This window comes from Mastigoproctus giganteus, chromosome 9, assembly GCF_048544385.1.
Source record: "Mastigoproctus giganteus isolate SK-2022 chromosome 9, ASM4854438v1, whole genome shotgun sequence".
In the NCBI taxonomy this organism is placed as follows: Eukaryota; Metazoa; Arthropoda; class Arachnida; order Uropygi; family Thelyphonidae; genus Mastigoproctus; species Mastigoproctus giganteus.
In genome coordinates, this window is record NC_143583.1 from 41,953,616 (window position 1) to 41,961,077 (window position 7,462).

Here is a 7,462-nt window from a genome sequence, read left to right on the forward strand (position 1 = left end):
ACCGTGGAGAGAAGACTGCAACTTATCATGTGAAGCGGTACTCATTGATACGCACAGTTCTTTACGTAAATAGCGCGTTTTCTCCATTCTTTGAACATCTGTCCATTATGTACACCCTCATTGTACAGGCATAATAACCGTTACTTATGGTAGCTTTTGTCCTTTTTTTTTTTTTCCCATCGAGTCGAATACACTGAAATGCCATTCCGAAACAGTCTGTTATACCGTAGTAGACATCACCTTGAAAACAAGTACTTGAAGTTGAAATCTGTCCCTTATCACCTTTATATGTTGTGTATAAATTCTGTTCAAGCATGACAATGTACCATATCATACTGCACAGTCTGCACAGACATGGTTTGAAGACAAGGATGTGTTAAAATCGTTACTTCACCACTGAACATCCTTTAGATACACTGGAACATCAGTTTCAAGGCAGGCCACACGTCCATAATTAGTAGCTGAATTGACCATTGTGTTAAAGGATTCGATGGAGTTGAATACCGCGTTTCTGTTACTGAAAAATGGGTTGGATCTACCAACGAGAATAGTCTACAATTAAAGTTGGCTAATACGTCATTAAATATTGTACGAGTAACGGTTTTAAACATGAAGGTGTCTAGATACTTTTGGCTTGATAGTGTATATTTTGAATCGAGACCTCCTCTCTTTCCTTCATAATCACTTTCTAATTACGGTCTTATTTGAAATCATAATTTGGAATGGTTTTAAGAGATTATGTTCTTAGAAATATCTTTTAAGAATATTACAAATACATTTCACTTTCACTAAGTATGCGTTTCTGTAAATATTTTGTATTGTATATCTTGCTTTGCGGGATAAAAAAAACGGGAATTTACAAGAGAAAAAATCAACTCAAGATTTACAGATAAAAATGATACAAATACACTCCAATTATGCAGTTTAAAAGCTAAAAAAAAAAAAAAAACGCATTTTTAAGTTAATGTTCCTCGAAGAGGATTAAAAATTTCTAATTTCATTATGGTTTCAATAAATTATACTTATTTTAAGTTAAAGAAAAGTTCATATTGATTTAATTGCAATTTTGCAAGTTTATTTAGAAATTGTAGCTTTATAAGATTAAATATGGAAAAATAATTGGAATAATAACACTATGTTTAGTATAGTTCATTATCAACATTCCTTGTCTCCATTTTAAGGCCAAATCACATTGACACCTAAAATTTTTCATTAATTAAAGTCCCTATAATGTTCCCATTTATGTAATTATCAGCATTTTTGTCATTTGAAGCACATTGGCACATGCGGGCCACATTCTGAATACTTTTGGAGTTCAATAGACGATGATGATTACACCGTAAAGGACAACTGATTATGATAATGATCAAACGTATTTTAAAACATAAATAAATTTTATAGTGCAATTAGTTAGTTAGACTAGTCAGATTCTTTGCATATGTGCTTTTGAAACTGTTAAAAATGGAAGACTACTGTACAAATTGGAAAGAAGTACAGTATGGAATGAAGGGCAAGTTGCTACAATGGATAAAAGGATGGTTGTGTGGGAGAAGACAGAGGGTGGTAATCAATGGACACTGCTCTTCATGGACTAATGTTATTAGTGGAGTCATCCAAAGTTCACTGTTGGGCCCACTGTTGTTTTGTATATTTATCAATGATATTGATGAAGGTATATCAGGCTTAATGTGCAGATGACACAAAGGTTGCCAGTGTTGTTAATGATAGTAATGAGAGTATGCTACTGCAACAGGAAAGAAGTTGGGCAGATGGGCTAAGTGTCAACTGAAGTTTAGCATTGGCAAATGCAAAGTACTGCATATGCGTAGAAGTAACCACAGAGAAATGTACAAATTATGTGATGCTACACTCAGGGTGGTAGAAAATGAAAAAGATCTGGGGTAAATGTGCAGTCAGATATGAAGTTTTCCGAGCGGTGGAGACAGGTTGCCAGAGCAAGTCATGTGGACATGTGTTTTTGTAAAGGGCGACACCTGGAACATCTGTTCAACTCCGCCTCGTATCTCTGTGAAGAACAGAAGAACAATATCAATACAAATGGACCAGATGTGTGTGTGTGTGTGTGTGTGTGTGTGTGTGTGTGTGTGTGTGTGTGTGTGTGTGTGTGTGTGTGTGTGTGTGTGTGTGTGTGTGTTCTGTTGTTGTGTCTGGCCGCTTGGCTACCCAGAAGCATCGATCACCTGGACAGATGATTCTGGGTACCTGTCCACATCACGGGAAGGTGGGCCAATCCCAGTAATGTCTTAAAAGAGACTCCTGACCACCTGATGTTGCCAGCAGGTAGGCCAGGATCCTCTGGGGGGCCCCATTCCAGATGGGCAGACAAAATAGAAAAAAAAAAAAAACACCACCCGTGGTGCAAGTTATGGGAAAAAAAAATAATAAAGTAATAGTAAATAAAAAAAATAAAAATCCACTTCAGGCCCAATGCTAGGGGTGTTGACCACTCTATATGATCTCCTCCTTCGAGCAAAGACTTCCGTAGCAAAGTTGTGAAGCACATAAACGTTCAGGTGTTAGGAGTAACTGGTCTAATTGATTTTCAGATATTGGGATGGTGTTCACTAAACCTCCCCTCAAATCTTCGTACAGAATACAGTCAAAAAGGAGGTGCCTCCAGTTTTCCTTGGCTCTGGAGCACTGCATCATCTAGGCCTCTGCCTAGATGATGCAATTTTTCATTAAGAGAACCATGTCCAGTAACTTGGAAGGAAGTCTCCATGGTGAGGAAAGCCAGGATTGGACAGAATTAGAGCATGTAAAGGTGACATCAGGAAGGAATCTTCTAGTAACCACCTCAACCTGGGATGTGTCCCAGCGGGTCTGCCAGATATTCACTAACTCGTTGTAGCATCTGGCTTTCTCAGCTTTTGGGTCAGTGTCTAGATCAAGCTCGATGTCAAGGAACTTAGTTGGGATGTTTTTAATTCTAAATACTAGTCCTCTGTAAGCGGCATACAAATCCAGAGAAAGAGTTCCAGCTATGACCTGGATGGCTGCTGTAGATACTGTTCTGCAAACTCTAAGGGTAGTAAGTAGCATTGTACGTTGGATGGAACTCAATCTGTCTCTCATCTTGACCAAGCCAACTTGGTGAAACCAGGCACCGGCTGCATATGTGACGATTGGTAGGAAGACTGCTTTATAGTAGAGACGAAGCGTCCTCTTGGAAAGGTCCCAGTCGTTCCTGGAGATACGAATAATGGAGACAGAGAGCTTCTTGACTTTTGATCTGAGATGGGAGAGGTGTGGCAGGAAGCTCAGTTTGTGACCAATTACCACTCCGAGAATGGTAGCTTCAGTAACTATGCGTAGCCGGATTCCAGAGATTTTAACCTGTGGTGGACGTCTGAGGTCTAGCTTGTGCTTAAAGAGCATCATTTTGGTTTTACTTGGGTTAATGCGGAGTTTGTTCAATGCTGCCCAGGAGGAGAGATCAGACAGGACCTGATTGGCGTTATGTTCAATGGCACTCCTAGATTTTCCAGACACAACGATCGTAAGGTCATCGGCAAAGGCTACAACTTTGGTGTTCTCAAAGGAACAGGAGAGACAATCCTGTAGAACTATATTCCACACTACAGGCCCCAAAACCCACCCCTGGGAGCATCCCCGAGAGACAGGCCTGAGGACATGTTGATACTTGGATTTTAGGATAACAGTTCCTTCAGAGAAGTAGCTAAGGAAAAGTTTATATAATTGATTGAGAACAGGAGGCAGACCGGAGAGTAGGTCATGGGGTCTTGTCAATGTTATACAGGAATTTGGCTAGCAGGGATAAGGAGGTGTTATCCCTTTGTATAAGGCAATGGTTAGGCCCCGCCTTGAGTACTGCGTACAGGTTTGGAGGCCTCATTTTAGGAAGGATGTAGTTTCTAGAACGGATAAAGAGAAAAGGAACAAGGTTGGTGAGGGGAATGAAGGAGTCCTCTTACCAAGAAAGGCTTAAGTTCTGCAAATTGCAGTGTCTGGAGACTAGGCACCTGCGAGAAGGCTCGATAAATCTGTCTAGTGAAACTAAATATCAAATTTCGAAAAAAGGTGTATAAGGCCTTGAAATGGGATTCTTCCTCTTGCTCAGATTATAAACCTGAGGGGACATAAATTCAAATTGAGAAAATACAGTTGTAGAATAGATGTGCGGAAATTTGGCTTTAGCCAGCGGGTAGTTGATTGCTGGAACAAACTTCCATATGTCATCGTGGAAGTTGATAGCTTAAATAAATTCCAGGAAGAACCAGGCAAAATTTTGGAGGGAATGGATGAATGAAATTGGAAGGGTTTATTTTTGGCTGATGCTATAAGCTTGATTTCTTGCATCATATGCCTCTACTAATGCTAATGCTATGTGTAAGCGTCTATTGATTTTAAAATGTCTCTCTGTCTATACGCCAATTCCTTTGCATCTAACAAATCGACTCCCAGTAGATTAATTTTAATGAAATTTGATATTTAGTTCCACTAGAAAGATTTCTCGTTGTTTCTCGTTATCAGGAAGAAATAAGTAAAGTATTACAAAACGTTGAGCGAATATCGAGTTGTGAGATATACGCAATGGAGTACAAACAATTATTTTTATAAAATATTACTTGCTTATTAATTGGGTTATACACTATCCTCTCAAAATTATCAGGAAACTCCTCCAAAGGTAGTAAACAATGTGGGCCGGGTGAACGGGAAAATAATAGCGCAAAAAAAAAAGGAAAAAAAAAGGCAGATAGTATAAGTGGTGGTAAAGTACGCACGGTGTTTTCAAACAGTTATGATCATATTAACAGTTTTTCTGTGCATGCTACAGCCGATCGTTTAATCTTCTAGAAGATAATATTAGCTGATGTTAAGAAGAAAACCGAGGACTATGCAATAATCAAACTACGATCCAGTGGGCCAAGAAAACTGATGGTTGGAGATAGCGAACCCTGAAGAGACTGTGCATCATGCCCGAAGAAATAAATCCCTACAAAACCGAACATCGAGACTAGAGATGCCAAGAAGTGCTAACAGTAGAGGGTGTGTGCTCGCTATTATTGTGGTACACAAAAATACACACAAAGCTCTTCATAGCTAAGGAGCGCTAGAGATTTGAAAGCTAAGTGATGCAATAAAAGACACAAACACCAAATAATTATGTTAATAAGACAATAACACATATGGAAATACACGATTATCGTGGTTTTAAGTTATATCCAAATAAACCATGGGTGCTTGGACAGCTGTTTATAATGCCCTTGTAGGGGTTGGGGAGACTCATTAGAGGATAATACGAAGGAGGCAACAAAAGTCGATGACGGGTAGCAGCAGATGCAGGTGAGTCAACTTTTTAGATCCAAGAGTACTTCGCCATTCAGAGTAGAAGGGCACAGGCAATCCCAGTGGTGATACCCTGTAGAGTTTATTATAGGAGAGAATCCCCATGGCAACGAGAATGTGCTTCCTATATTTTTTCTTTCAGAAACTTGTTCAAGTCGGTATCTATTTTATTGCTAATTTCGAGCATCTGGTTCGGAAGGAATCTGCCAGAGAGAGCAGGTCTATTAGTGTGAGTGACTAGTATCGGAAAGGACTTGAGCGTAGGTTGCGGGATCCTCCAAGAGCAGGAATTCAGGCTGGAAGATATATCATACAGCATTTTGGCTACATAATAAATGAAGTCCTCCTTACTGGCAAAGCTGCCGTTACAGTGATAGTGATCCCGAGATTGAGAGAAATCTTGGCATTTGCCGACTCCAGTAGCCAGTACTCCTCAGCGTAGATTATCTTCACGTTAGAGGAACTGCTGAGGGCCAAGTTGTTGAGGAGGGAGGCGTCTCGAAGTCGAAGAAACTGCTGATTGGAGGCCTATCTGCATCGAGAGAACATTTTAGTTATCATTCATATATTCTTTGAATGATATTTTGGCATCAAAGATTTCATTGTAGATTTGCACATTCAGCGAAAGGTCTGGATTCAAATCCCAGAAAGAGAGAGAGAGAGATTTACACCCGCTTGGTTTTCATAGGTAAGCGGAAGTTCCTAAAACTATTAGCACACTAACGAATATCAGTATCGTTCGCAGAGTCTGGAACAATAGATCGGTAATGCTACATAGTGTTCAGGCTGATGGTTGAGTTTAATATTGGAGAATGCATGCCGGGGAAAGCAGCTACCTGCCCGCAGTGCATCGTATCGATAACGGAGTTCAGAAAAACAAGAGCAATGTATAGTGGCTGCTGCTAAAGGAAGGAACGAAGAGAGTGGAACTATTGGTAATGAATATCGCATTAACCCCGTGGTACCAACACTTTTCCTATTCCATAGAACTGAAGTTTTTATACTACAGTATGATACTGCATCTCAAAATAGGACTTGTACGTTTGAATCGTCATTAAGGAGATAAAAAAGCAAACTAGATCCCACAATTGACACAGTCTTCTTAGAATCCCGAAGAGAATTCCTTTTATTACCCAAGCTAAGAATATCAGATGAAATGATGACGAAATGACAGCATTGGTGGAGGAACGTTTCAAATTCCACCTGCTATCGGGAATCAATGGAAAGTCTCCCACAAAGGACCAGTCTTTTCATTTTGGGCACAAGGTGTGCCCCAACTTTTGAATCTCCTTAATGAAAAATCCATGTTTTTCAACATTACTGCCATTTGAATACTTTTGAGAAGGATATAAAGATATGATGTTGATTGTCCAATCATCATCAAAGATTTCCGTCATACCAGCCGAATGCCACTGTAAAGAAGCATAAGCATTGCTTAATGTTATGTGGATTTCATTTTTAGTGTGTTATGATGCTATGATGATAGCCGAATGGTCAGGCGCACCGGTGTATAAGTACACGTGTCTTGAGTGACCCGGATTCAAGCCCGTGACTGTTGAATATGGTGCTGTTTCTTGTATTCTCTATACCTTGAGAACTCCTCTGACCTGTGTGGTCGTTTCGGAGTATAAACAGAAAATTTATTTATGTTCAATAGTCTCTTAACTAGCCAGCAGCTGGTTAGTGTCCGTCTGCCACGAGAAAGAAACCAGTTACTCGATTTTACCTGTTTTCCGCCACCACAGGGTTTGGAAAGCTAGTCCTTGTTAAGTATATTTTAGGGTCACTTTCAGGGCTACCAAGTAAGGGAAGAAGGATAGCTATTGAGGGATTTTTTTAAAAAAAATTATTTATTTATTGTACTTAGGCAGTTCCAGCCAACATTACGAGTATTTAGCTTTTCATTTTTGGTTTGTTATACTTTTAATGAGAAGATTATCCGAAAAGGAATGCCAGCTGCTTGACACTGTGCCTGTGGTTTATGGCTGTGCCAGCTGGTTGACGACGTATTGCTGAACGTTGCACCAGTCGGCAGTTTCAACTCTAGACCGAAGGCTTTTATATTTTCCGTAACTATAAAGTTTCACAATGGGAATAGAAAATGTAATGGTCCAGACTTATGAAGTCATGT